The sequence below is a fragment of the Chrysemys picta genome, unplaced genomic scaffold (genome assembly GCF_011386835.1).
Source record: "Chrysemys picta bellii isolate R12L10 unplaced genomic scaffold, ASM1138683v2 scaf1653, whole genome shotgun sequence".
Taxonomy (NCBI): Eukaryota; Metazoa; Chordata; order Testudines; family Emydidae; genus Chrysemys; species Chrysemys picta.
Window position 1 is genome coordinate 1 of NW_027054359.1, and position 7,500 is coordinate 7,500.

Sequence of the window (7,500 nt, forward strand, 5' to 3'; positions counted from 1 at the left end):
GTCGTCCCCCGAGGACTCCGGGGGCCAGGCTTAATAGTCGTCCCCCCGGGCGCTCCAGGGGGAAAGCTTAATAGTCCTCCCCCGAGGATAGGCTTAATAGTCGCCCCCCGGCCAGTCCGGGGGAGGCTTAATAGTCGTTCCAGGGGAGGCTTAATAGTCATCCCCCGGGCAGTCCGCGGGAGGCTTAATAGTCGTCCCCCGAGTGCTCCGGGGGGCAGGCTTAATAGTCGTTCCCCAGGCAGTCTGGGAGAGGCTTAAGAGTCATCCCCCGACAGTGTGGGTGTGGGTGTGGGCGGGGGGGAGGCTTAGCAGTCGTCCCCAGGGCGGTCCGGGGGTGGGGGGAGGCCTCAGAGTCGTCCCTCCGAGAGCCGTGTCGGCGGCGGTGGCGGGTGTCAGGCTTTACGTCCAGCCTCCGGAGGGTGAGCGTCCTCGGACGCGATGCAGCCGCCGCAGAGAGGCAGCCTCCGAGGCAGGGAGCGGAGCACCGAGGCTGGGGAGTGGGGAGCAGGAGCCGGGGGGGAGGTGGGGGGCGTTCAGGACAACAGGTCAACCCCCTGGAAGCGGCTGTCAAATGTTCAACGTCCCCACTCGGCCACCAGGTCAAGCCCCGGGAAGCGGCTGTAAAATTCTCAAAGTCCCCACCGGGACAATAGGTCAAGCCCTGGGAGGCGGCTGTCAAATGTTCAAAGTCCCCACCGGGACAACAGGTCAACCCCCGGGAAGCGGCTGTCAAATTTTCAAAGTCCCCGTTCGGCCACCAGGTCAACCCGCTGAATCTACTGGGTTGACCTGGCGGCCGTTTTGCTTTCCGGCCACCAGGTCAACCCATTGGTTTCGACGGGTTGACCTGGCGGCTGGTTTGCTTTCCGGCCACCAGGTCAACCCATTGGATTCGACGGGTTGACCTGGTGGCCGGTTTGCTTTCCGGCCCGGGTGTCACCCCACTCCGAGGGCAGCACGGCAGTGGTCTTGAGGACCACAGAGGGGGGCTTAATAGTCGAGACGGAGCAGGTCCGGGGGAGGCTTAATAGTCGCCCCCCGGCCAGTCCGGGGGAGGCTTAATAGTCGTCCCCCGAGGACTCCGGGGGCCAGGCTTAATAGTCGTCCCCCCCCGGGCGCTCCAGGGGGGAAAGCTTAATAGTCCTCCCCCGAGGACTCCGGGGGCAGGCTTAACAGTCGTCCGCCCCGGGCGCTCCAGGGGGAAAGCTTAATAGTCCTCCCCCGACAGTGTGTGTGTGTGTGTGTGGGAGGGAGGCTTAGCAGTCTTGCCCCGGGCGGTCCGGTGGGGGAGGCTTAGCAGTCGTCCCCAGGGCGGTCCGGGGGTGGGGGGGGGGGGGAGGCCTCACAGTCGTCCCTCGGAGAGCCGGGTCAGCGGCAGTGGTGGGTTTACGTCCAGCCTCCGGAGGGTGCGCGTCCTCGGAGGCGATGCAGGCGCCGCAGAGAGGCAGCCTCCGAGGCAGGGAGCGGAGCACCGAGGCTGGGGAGAGGGGAGCAGGAGCCGGGGGCTGGGGCTGGGGGTGGGGGGCGTTCAGGACAACCGGTCAAGCCCCGGGAAGCAGCTGTCAAATGTTCCAAGTCCCCACTCGGCCACCAGGTCCACCCCAGTCTAGCAATGGGGTTGACCTGGCTGACGGCCGGTTAGTATCAAGGTAAACTCACCGTCGTCCACAGGAGGGCAGCTCTCAGGCCGGCCGGCTGCGGCTGACTCTGGGGCGGCGCCCGGTCCCGGCAGCGAGGGGCGGGGGGCGCGGAGCGAGACGGGGCTAACCGGGGGGGGGCGCCTCCTGCGACTTTGGGGGCCGCGGGTCGTCAGTGGCGTGCAGGCCGGGCCTCTCCCGGGGGATTCGGGGGGGCGGTCCTGCGGGCCGGGCGCAGGGGGCTCGAGCGAGCCCGGGCCGGTCCGCCCCGGGGCCGGGGTCTCCGCCTGCGGCTCAGGGGGGCGCGGGTCGTCGGGGGAGGAAGCCCGGGGGAGCCGCACACCGGCCCGCCAGGCCAGGCCTGGCCTGGATGGCCGCGGGGGGATTCGGGGCGGTCCCGCGGGCCGGGGGCCGGGCGCAGGGGAGGCGGGGGGGCCGAGCGAGTCCGTCCCGGGCCCGGGGCCTCCCCCTGCGGCTTTGGGGTCCGTGGGTCCCCGCTGGAGGAAGCCACTGGGAGCTGGACACCCGCCGTCCGTCCCGCCAGGCCAGGCCTGGCCTGGGTGGCCGCGGGGGGATTCGGGGCGGTCCCGCGGGCCGGGGGCCGGGCGCAGGGGAGGCGGGGGGGCCGAGCGAGTCGGGCCCGGGCCCGGGGCCTCCCCCTGCGGCTTTGGGGTCCGTGGGTCCCCGCTGGAGGAAGCCGCTGGGCGCTGGACACCCGCCGTCCGTCCCGCCTGGCCAGGCCTGGCCTGGGTGGCCGCGGGGGGATTCGGGGCGGTCCCGCGGGCCGGGGGCCGGGCGCAGGGGAGGCGGGGGGGCCGAGCGAGTCGGGCCCGGGCCCGGGGCCTCCCCCTGCGGCTTTGGGGTCCGTGGGTCCCCGCTGGAGGAAGCCGCTGGGCGCTGGACACCCGCCGTCCGTCCCGCCTGGCCAGGCCTGGCCTGGGTGGCCGCGGGGGGATTCGGGGCGGTCCCGCGGGCCGGCGGCCGGGCGCAGGGGGTCCGAGCGAGTCCGTCCCGGGCCCGGGGCCTCCCCCTGCGGCTTTGGGGTCCGTGGGTCCCCGCTGGAGGAAGCCGCTGGGCGCTGGACACCCGCCGTCCGTCCCGCCTGGCCAGGCCTGGCCTGGGTGGCCGCGGGGGGGGATTCGGGGCGGACCTGCGGGCCGGCGGCCGGGAGGGTCCGGGCCAGTCCGCCCCATGCCCGGGGTCTCCCCCAGCGGCTTCGGTGGCCCCGGGGGGGGTCCTCCGCGGAGGAAGCCGGGTGGGTGGGGAGCCGGACCCCAGGCGCCCAGACCCGTGACCTGCGGCCGCGACCTCCGACTCGGCAGGAGCGACGAGGGGCTTTCCGGCCCGTCCCCCCCTCTCCTTCCCCCCCAGAAAAGGAGAGAGAGCTGACTCGGACCGGGAAAAGCTGCCTACGGCACCTGGGATTCCCAGGCGGTCACCCATCCAAGTACTAGCCAGGCCCGGGACGGTTTACCTTCCGAGATCGGACGGGATCGGGGGCGTTCGGTCCGGTATGGCCGTAGGCACCCGGCCCCGCGCCTCCTCGCCCGCTTTCCCCTGCCGACGCCCGGGCCTGCCGCACGGTGAGCCCCGGTCGGACTGCCCCCCCCCCTGCGGCAGGGCCCCCGTCTCTCGCGGGCCCGGTCCTTTTTTCCTTTTCGAGCTCCGGGGCCCGGGCTGGCCGCCAGAGCCCCTCCGCCCGCCCTCCCCGGCGTCGGGGAAAATACTGTCCCGGACTTCCAGTGCGCCCGATCCTGTCAGCCGGGGGGTGGGGAGGGGCAGTCCCTCGCTGCGGCCGGGGAGGGTGAGCCCAGGGCGGCTTGCCTGCCGTGCGAGGCCCCTCTCGGCCACCAGGTCAACCCCGAGTCGAAAGGGCTGAAAAATTTTCAGAGTCCCCTCCCGGGCACCAGGTCAACCCGTGGAATCGGACGGGTTCACCTGCTGGCCGGTTCGCTTCCCGGGCACCAGGTCAACCCGTGGAATCGAAAGGGTTCACCTGCTGGCCGGTTTGCTTTCCGGCCACCAGGTCAACCCCTAGGGGTTTTAACGGGGGCACGCCCGGTGGCCTCTTTCCCGTCCGGTCACCAGGTCAACCCGGATCTCCCTCCTTCCCTGGGCGTCCCCTCCTCGGAGGCGTCAGGTTCCATTCCCCCCCCCCCCCCCAGACTTCCAGGGGCCCGATCCAGTCGGCCGGGAGGCAGTCCCTCGCTGCGGCCGGGGAGGGTGAGCCCAGGGCGGCCTGGTCCATGTCTCTAGTGGGCCCGATCCTTTTTTTTTTTTTCGAGCTCCGGGGCCAGGCCCGCCCGGGCAGCCCTCCTCGGAGGCGTGGGGCGATTTCCCCCCGCCCCCAGACTTCCAGGGGCCCGATCCTGTCGGCCGGGAGGCAGTCCCTCGCTGCGGCCGGGGAGGGTCAGCCCAGGGCGGCTTGCCTGCCGTGCGAGTCCCCTCTCGGCCACCAGGTCAACCCCGAGTCGAAAGGGCTGAAAAATTTTCTGAGTCCCCTCCCGGGCACCAGGTCAACCCGTGGAATCGAACGGGTTCACCTGCTGGCCGGTTCGCTTTCCGGCCACCAGGTCAACCCGTGGAATCGAAAGGGTTCACCTGCTGGCCGGTTCGCTTTCCGGCCACCAGGTCAACCCCTAGGTTTTAAGGGGGGGGGACGCCCGGTGGCCTCTTTCCCGTCCGGTCACCAGGTCAACCCGGATCTCCCTCCTTCCCTGGGCGCCCCCTCCTCGGAGGCGTCAGGTTCCATTCTTTTTTCCAGACTTCCAGGGGCCCGATCCAGTCGGCCGGGTGGCAGTCCCTCGCTGCGGCCGGGGAGGGTGAGCCCAGGGCGGCTTGCCTGCCGTGCGAGTCCCCTCTCGGCCACCAGGTCAACCCCGAGTCGAAAGGGCTGAAAAATTTTCAGAGTCCCCTCCCGGGCACCAGGTCAACCCGTGGAATCGAACGGGTTCACCTGCTGGCCGGTTCGCTTCCCGGGCACCAGGTCAACCCGTGGAATCGAAAGGGTTCACCTGCTGGCCGGTTCGCTTTCCGGCCACCAGGTCAACCCCTAGGTTTTAAGGGGGGGGACGCCCGGTGGCCTCTTTCCCGTCCGGTCACCAGGTCAACCCGGATCTCCCTCCTTCCCTGGGCGCCCCCTCCTCGGAGGCGTCAGGTTCCAGTCTTTTTTCCAGACTTCCAGGGGCCCGATCCAGTCGGCCGGGAGGCAGTCCCTCGCTGCGGCCGGGGAGGGTGAGCCCAGGGCGGCCTGGTCCATGTCTCTAGTGGGCCCGATCCTTTTTTTTTTTTTCGAGCTCCGGGGCCAGGCCCGCCCGGGCAGCCCTCCTCGGAGGCGTGGGGCGATTTCCCCCCGCCCCCAGACTTCCAGGGGCCCGATCCTGTCGGCCGGGAGGCAGTCCCTCGCTGCGGCCGGGGAGGGTCAGCCCAGGGCGGCTTGCCTGCCGTGCGAGTCCCCTCTCGGCCACCAGGTCAACCCCGAGTCGAAAGGGCTGAAAAATTTTCAGAGTCCCCTCCCGGGCACCAGGTCAACCCGTGGAATCGAACGGGTTCACCTGCTGGCCGGTTCGCTTTCCGGCCACCAGGTCAACCCGTGGAATCGAAAGGGTTCACCTGCTGGCCGGTTCGCTTTCCGGCCACCAGGTCAACCCCTAGGTTTTAAGGGGGGGGGACGCCCGGTGGCCTCTTTCCCGTCCGGTCACCAGGTCAACCCGGATCTCCCTCCTTCCCTGGGCGCCCCCTCCTCGGAGGCGTCAGGTTCCATTCTTTTTTCCAGACTTCCAGGGGCCCGATCCAGTCGGCCGGGTGGCAGTCCCTCGCTGCGGCCGGGGAGGGTGAGCCCAGGGCGGCTTGCCTGCCGTGCGAGTCCCCTCTCGGCCACCAGGTCAACCCCGAGTCGAAAGGGCTGAAAAATTTTCAGAGTCCCCTCCCGGGCACCAGGTCAACCCGTGGAATCGAACGGGTTCACCTGCTGGCCGGTTCGCTTCCCGGGCACCAGGTCAACCCGTGGAATCGAAAGGGTTCACCTGCTGGCCGGTTCGCTTTCCGGCCACCAGGTCAACCCCTAGGTTTTAAGGGGGGGGACGCCCGGTGGCCTCTTTCCCGTCCGGTCACCAGGTCAACCCGGATCTCCCTCCTTCCCTGGGCGCCCCCTCCTCGGAGGCGTCAGGTTCCAGTCTTTTTTCCAGACTTCCAGGGGCCCGATCCAGTCGGCCGGGAGGCAGTCCCTCGCTGCGGCCGGGGAGGGTGAGCCCAGGGCGGCCTGGTCCATGTCTCTAGTGGGCCCGATCCTTTTTTTTTTTTTCGAGCTCCGGGGCCAGGCCCGCCCGGGCAGCCCTCCTCGGAGGCGTGGGGCGATTTCCCCCCCCCCCAGACTTCCAGGGGCCCGATCCTGTCGGCCGGGAGGCAGTCCCTCGCTGCGGCCGGGGAGGGTCAGCCCAGGGCGGCTTGCCTGCCGTGCGAGTCCCCTCTCGGCCACCAGGTCAACCCCGAGTCGAAAGGGCTGAAAAATTTTCAGAGTCCCCTCCCGGGCACCAGGTCAACCCGTGGAATCGAACGGGTTCACCTGCTGGCCGGTTCGCTTCCCGGGCACCAGGTCAACCCGTGGAATCGAAAGGGTTCACCTGCTGGCCGGTTCGCTTTCCGGCCACCAGGTCAACCCCTAGGTTTTAAGGGGGGGGACGCCCGGTGGCCTCTTTCCCGTCCGGTCACCAGGTCAACCCGGATCTCCCTCCTTCCCTGGGCGCCCCCTCCTCGGAGGCGTCAGGTTCCAGTCTTTTTTCCAGACTTCCAGGGGCCCGATCCAGTCGGCCGGGAGGCAGTCCCTCGCTGCGGCCGGGGAGGGTGAGCCCAGGGCGGCCTGGTCCATGTCTCTAGTGGGCCCGATCCTTTTTTTTTTTTTCGAGCTCCGGGGCCAGGCCCGCCCGGGCAGCCCTCCTCGGAGGCGTGGGGCGATTTCCCCCCCCCACCCCCAGACTTCCAGGGGCCCGATCCTGTCGGCCGGGAGGCAGTCCCTCGCTGCGGCCGGGGAGGGTCAGCCCAGGGCGGCCTGCTTGGCGGCCGGGTCCATGTCTCTAGTGGGCCCGATCCTTTTTTTCCCTTTTCCGGCTCCGGGGCCCGGGGTGCTCGGGTAGCCCTCCGCGGTGGCGTCGGCCAATTTTTTTTAAAATCAGACTTCCGTGGGCCCGATCCTGACGGCCGGGAGGCAGTCCCTCGCCGCGTCCGGGGACGGCGAGACGCTCGGCCACCGGGTCAACCCGGAGGAAGCGGGCTGGGGGAAAAAAAAAAAAAAAAAAGTTTTCCAAGTCCGAAAAATTTTCAAAGTCCCCTCTCGGCCACCAGGTCAACCCCTTTGGAGCGAATGGGTTGACCTGACGGCCGGTCGTCTCGCGGATGTCCGGAAGGGGTCGCCCCACGCCGTCTCGGCCGACCGAGGGAACCACGAGGTGGCGCCCGGTTCCAGTTTCGTACCGCCGAAGGCGGGGCTTTGGCTTTTTCGACCTGCCTTTCGAGGATTGTGTGAGGAGATTTCTGAGGACAGGTTTTTCAGAGCCTGTGAGAACCGGAGCTCAGCCTAGGGGATCAATCCGAGTATTGTACCCGACCCTGCCCGGCGTGGGAGGGGGGGAGCGGGCCCGTTTGAGGGCGGAGGCCAGCACCCGGCCCTCCGCCGAGACGGCCCGCTTTTCCCGGCTCTTAGCTCACGGGCCCCGCAGCGGCCGGGAGCCGAGCTCCGAGTGTCGGCGCCCCCCGGAGGGAGGGGGGGCCCGCTCCTCTCGCGCCCGCCGATCGATGTGGCGCTGACGTTCGCGACGGGAAGGGCCCTTCGCGGGCCGGCACCCCAACCGCGGGGCCGTCCGGTGTT

The 7,500-nt window shown here is 69.8% G+C and overlaps 1 non-coding gene across 1 annotated transcript; it reads right to left on the bottom strand.

Annotated features, from left to right (window-relative positions):
* Positions 1–3,043: 3,043 nt before the first annotated feature.
* On the bottom strand, positions 3,044–3,162 carry LOC135980040 (5S ribosomal RNA). The gene has a single exon (XR_010597268.1). It is a non-coding gene; the product is annotated as a 5S ribosomal RNA (ribosomal RNA).
* Between the last annotated feature and the right edge of the window lie 4,338 nt (positions 3,163–7,500).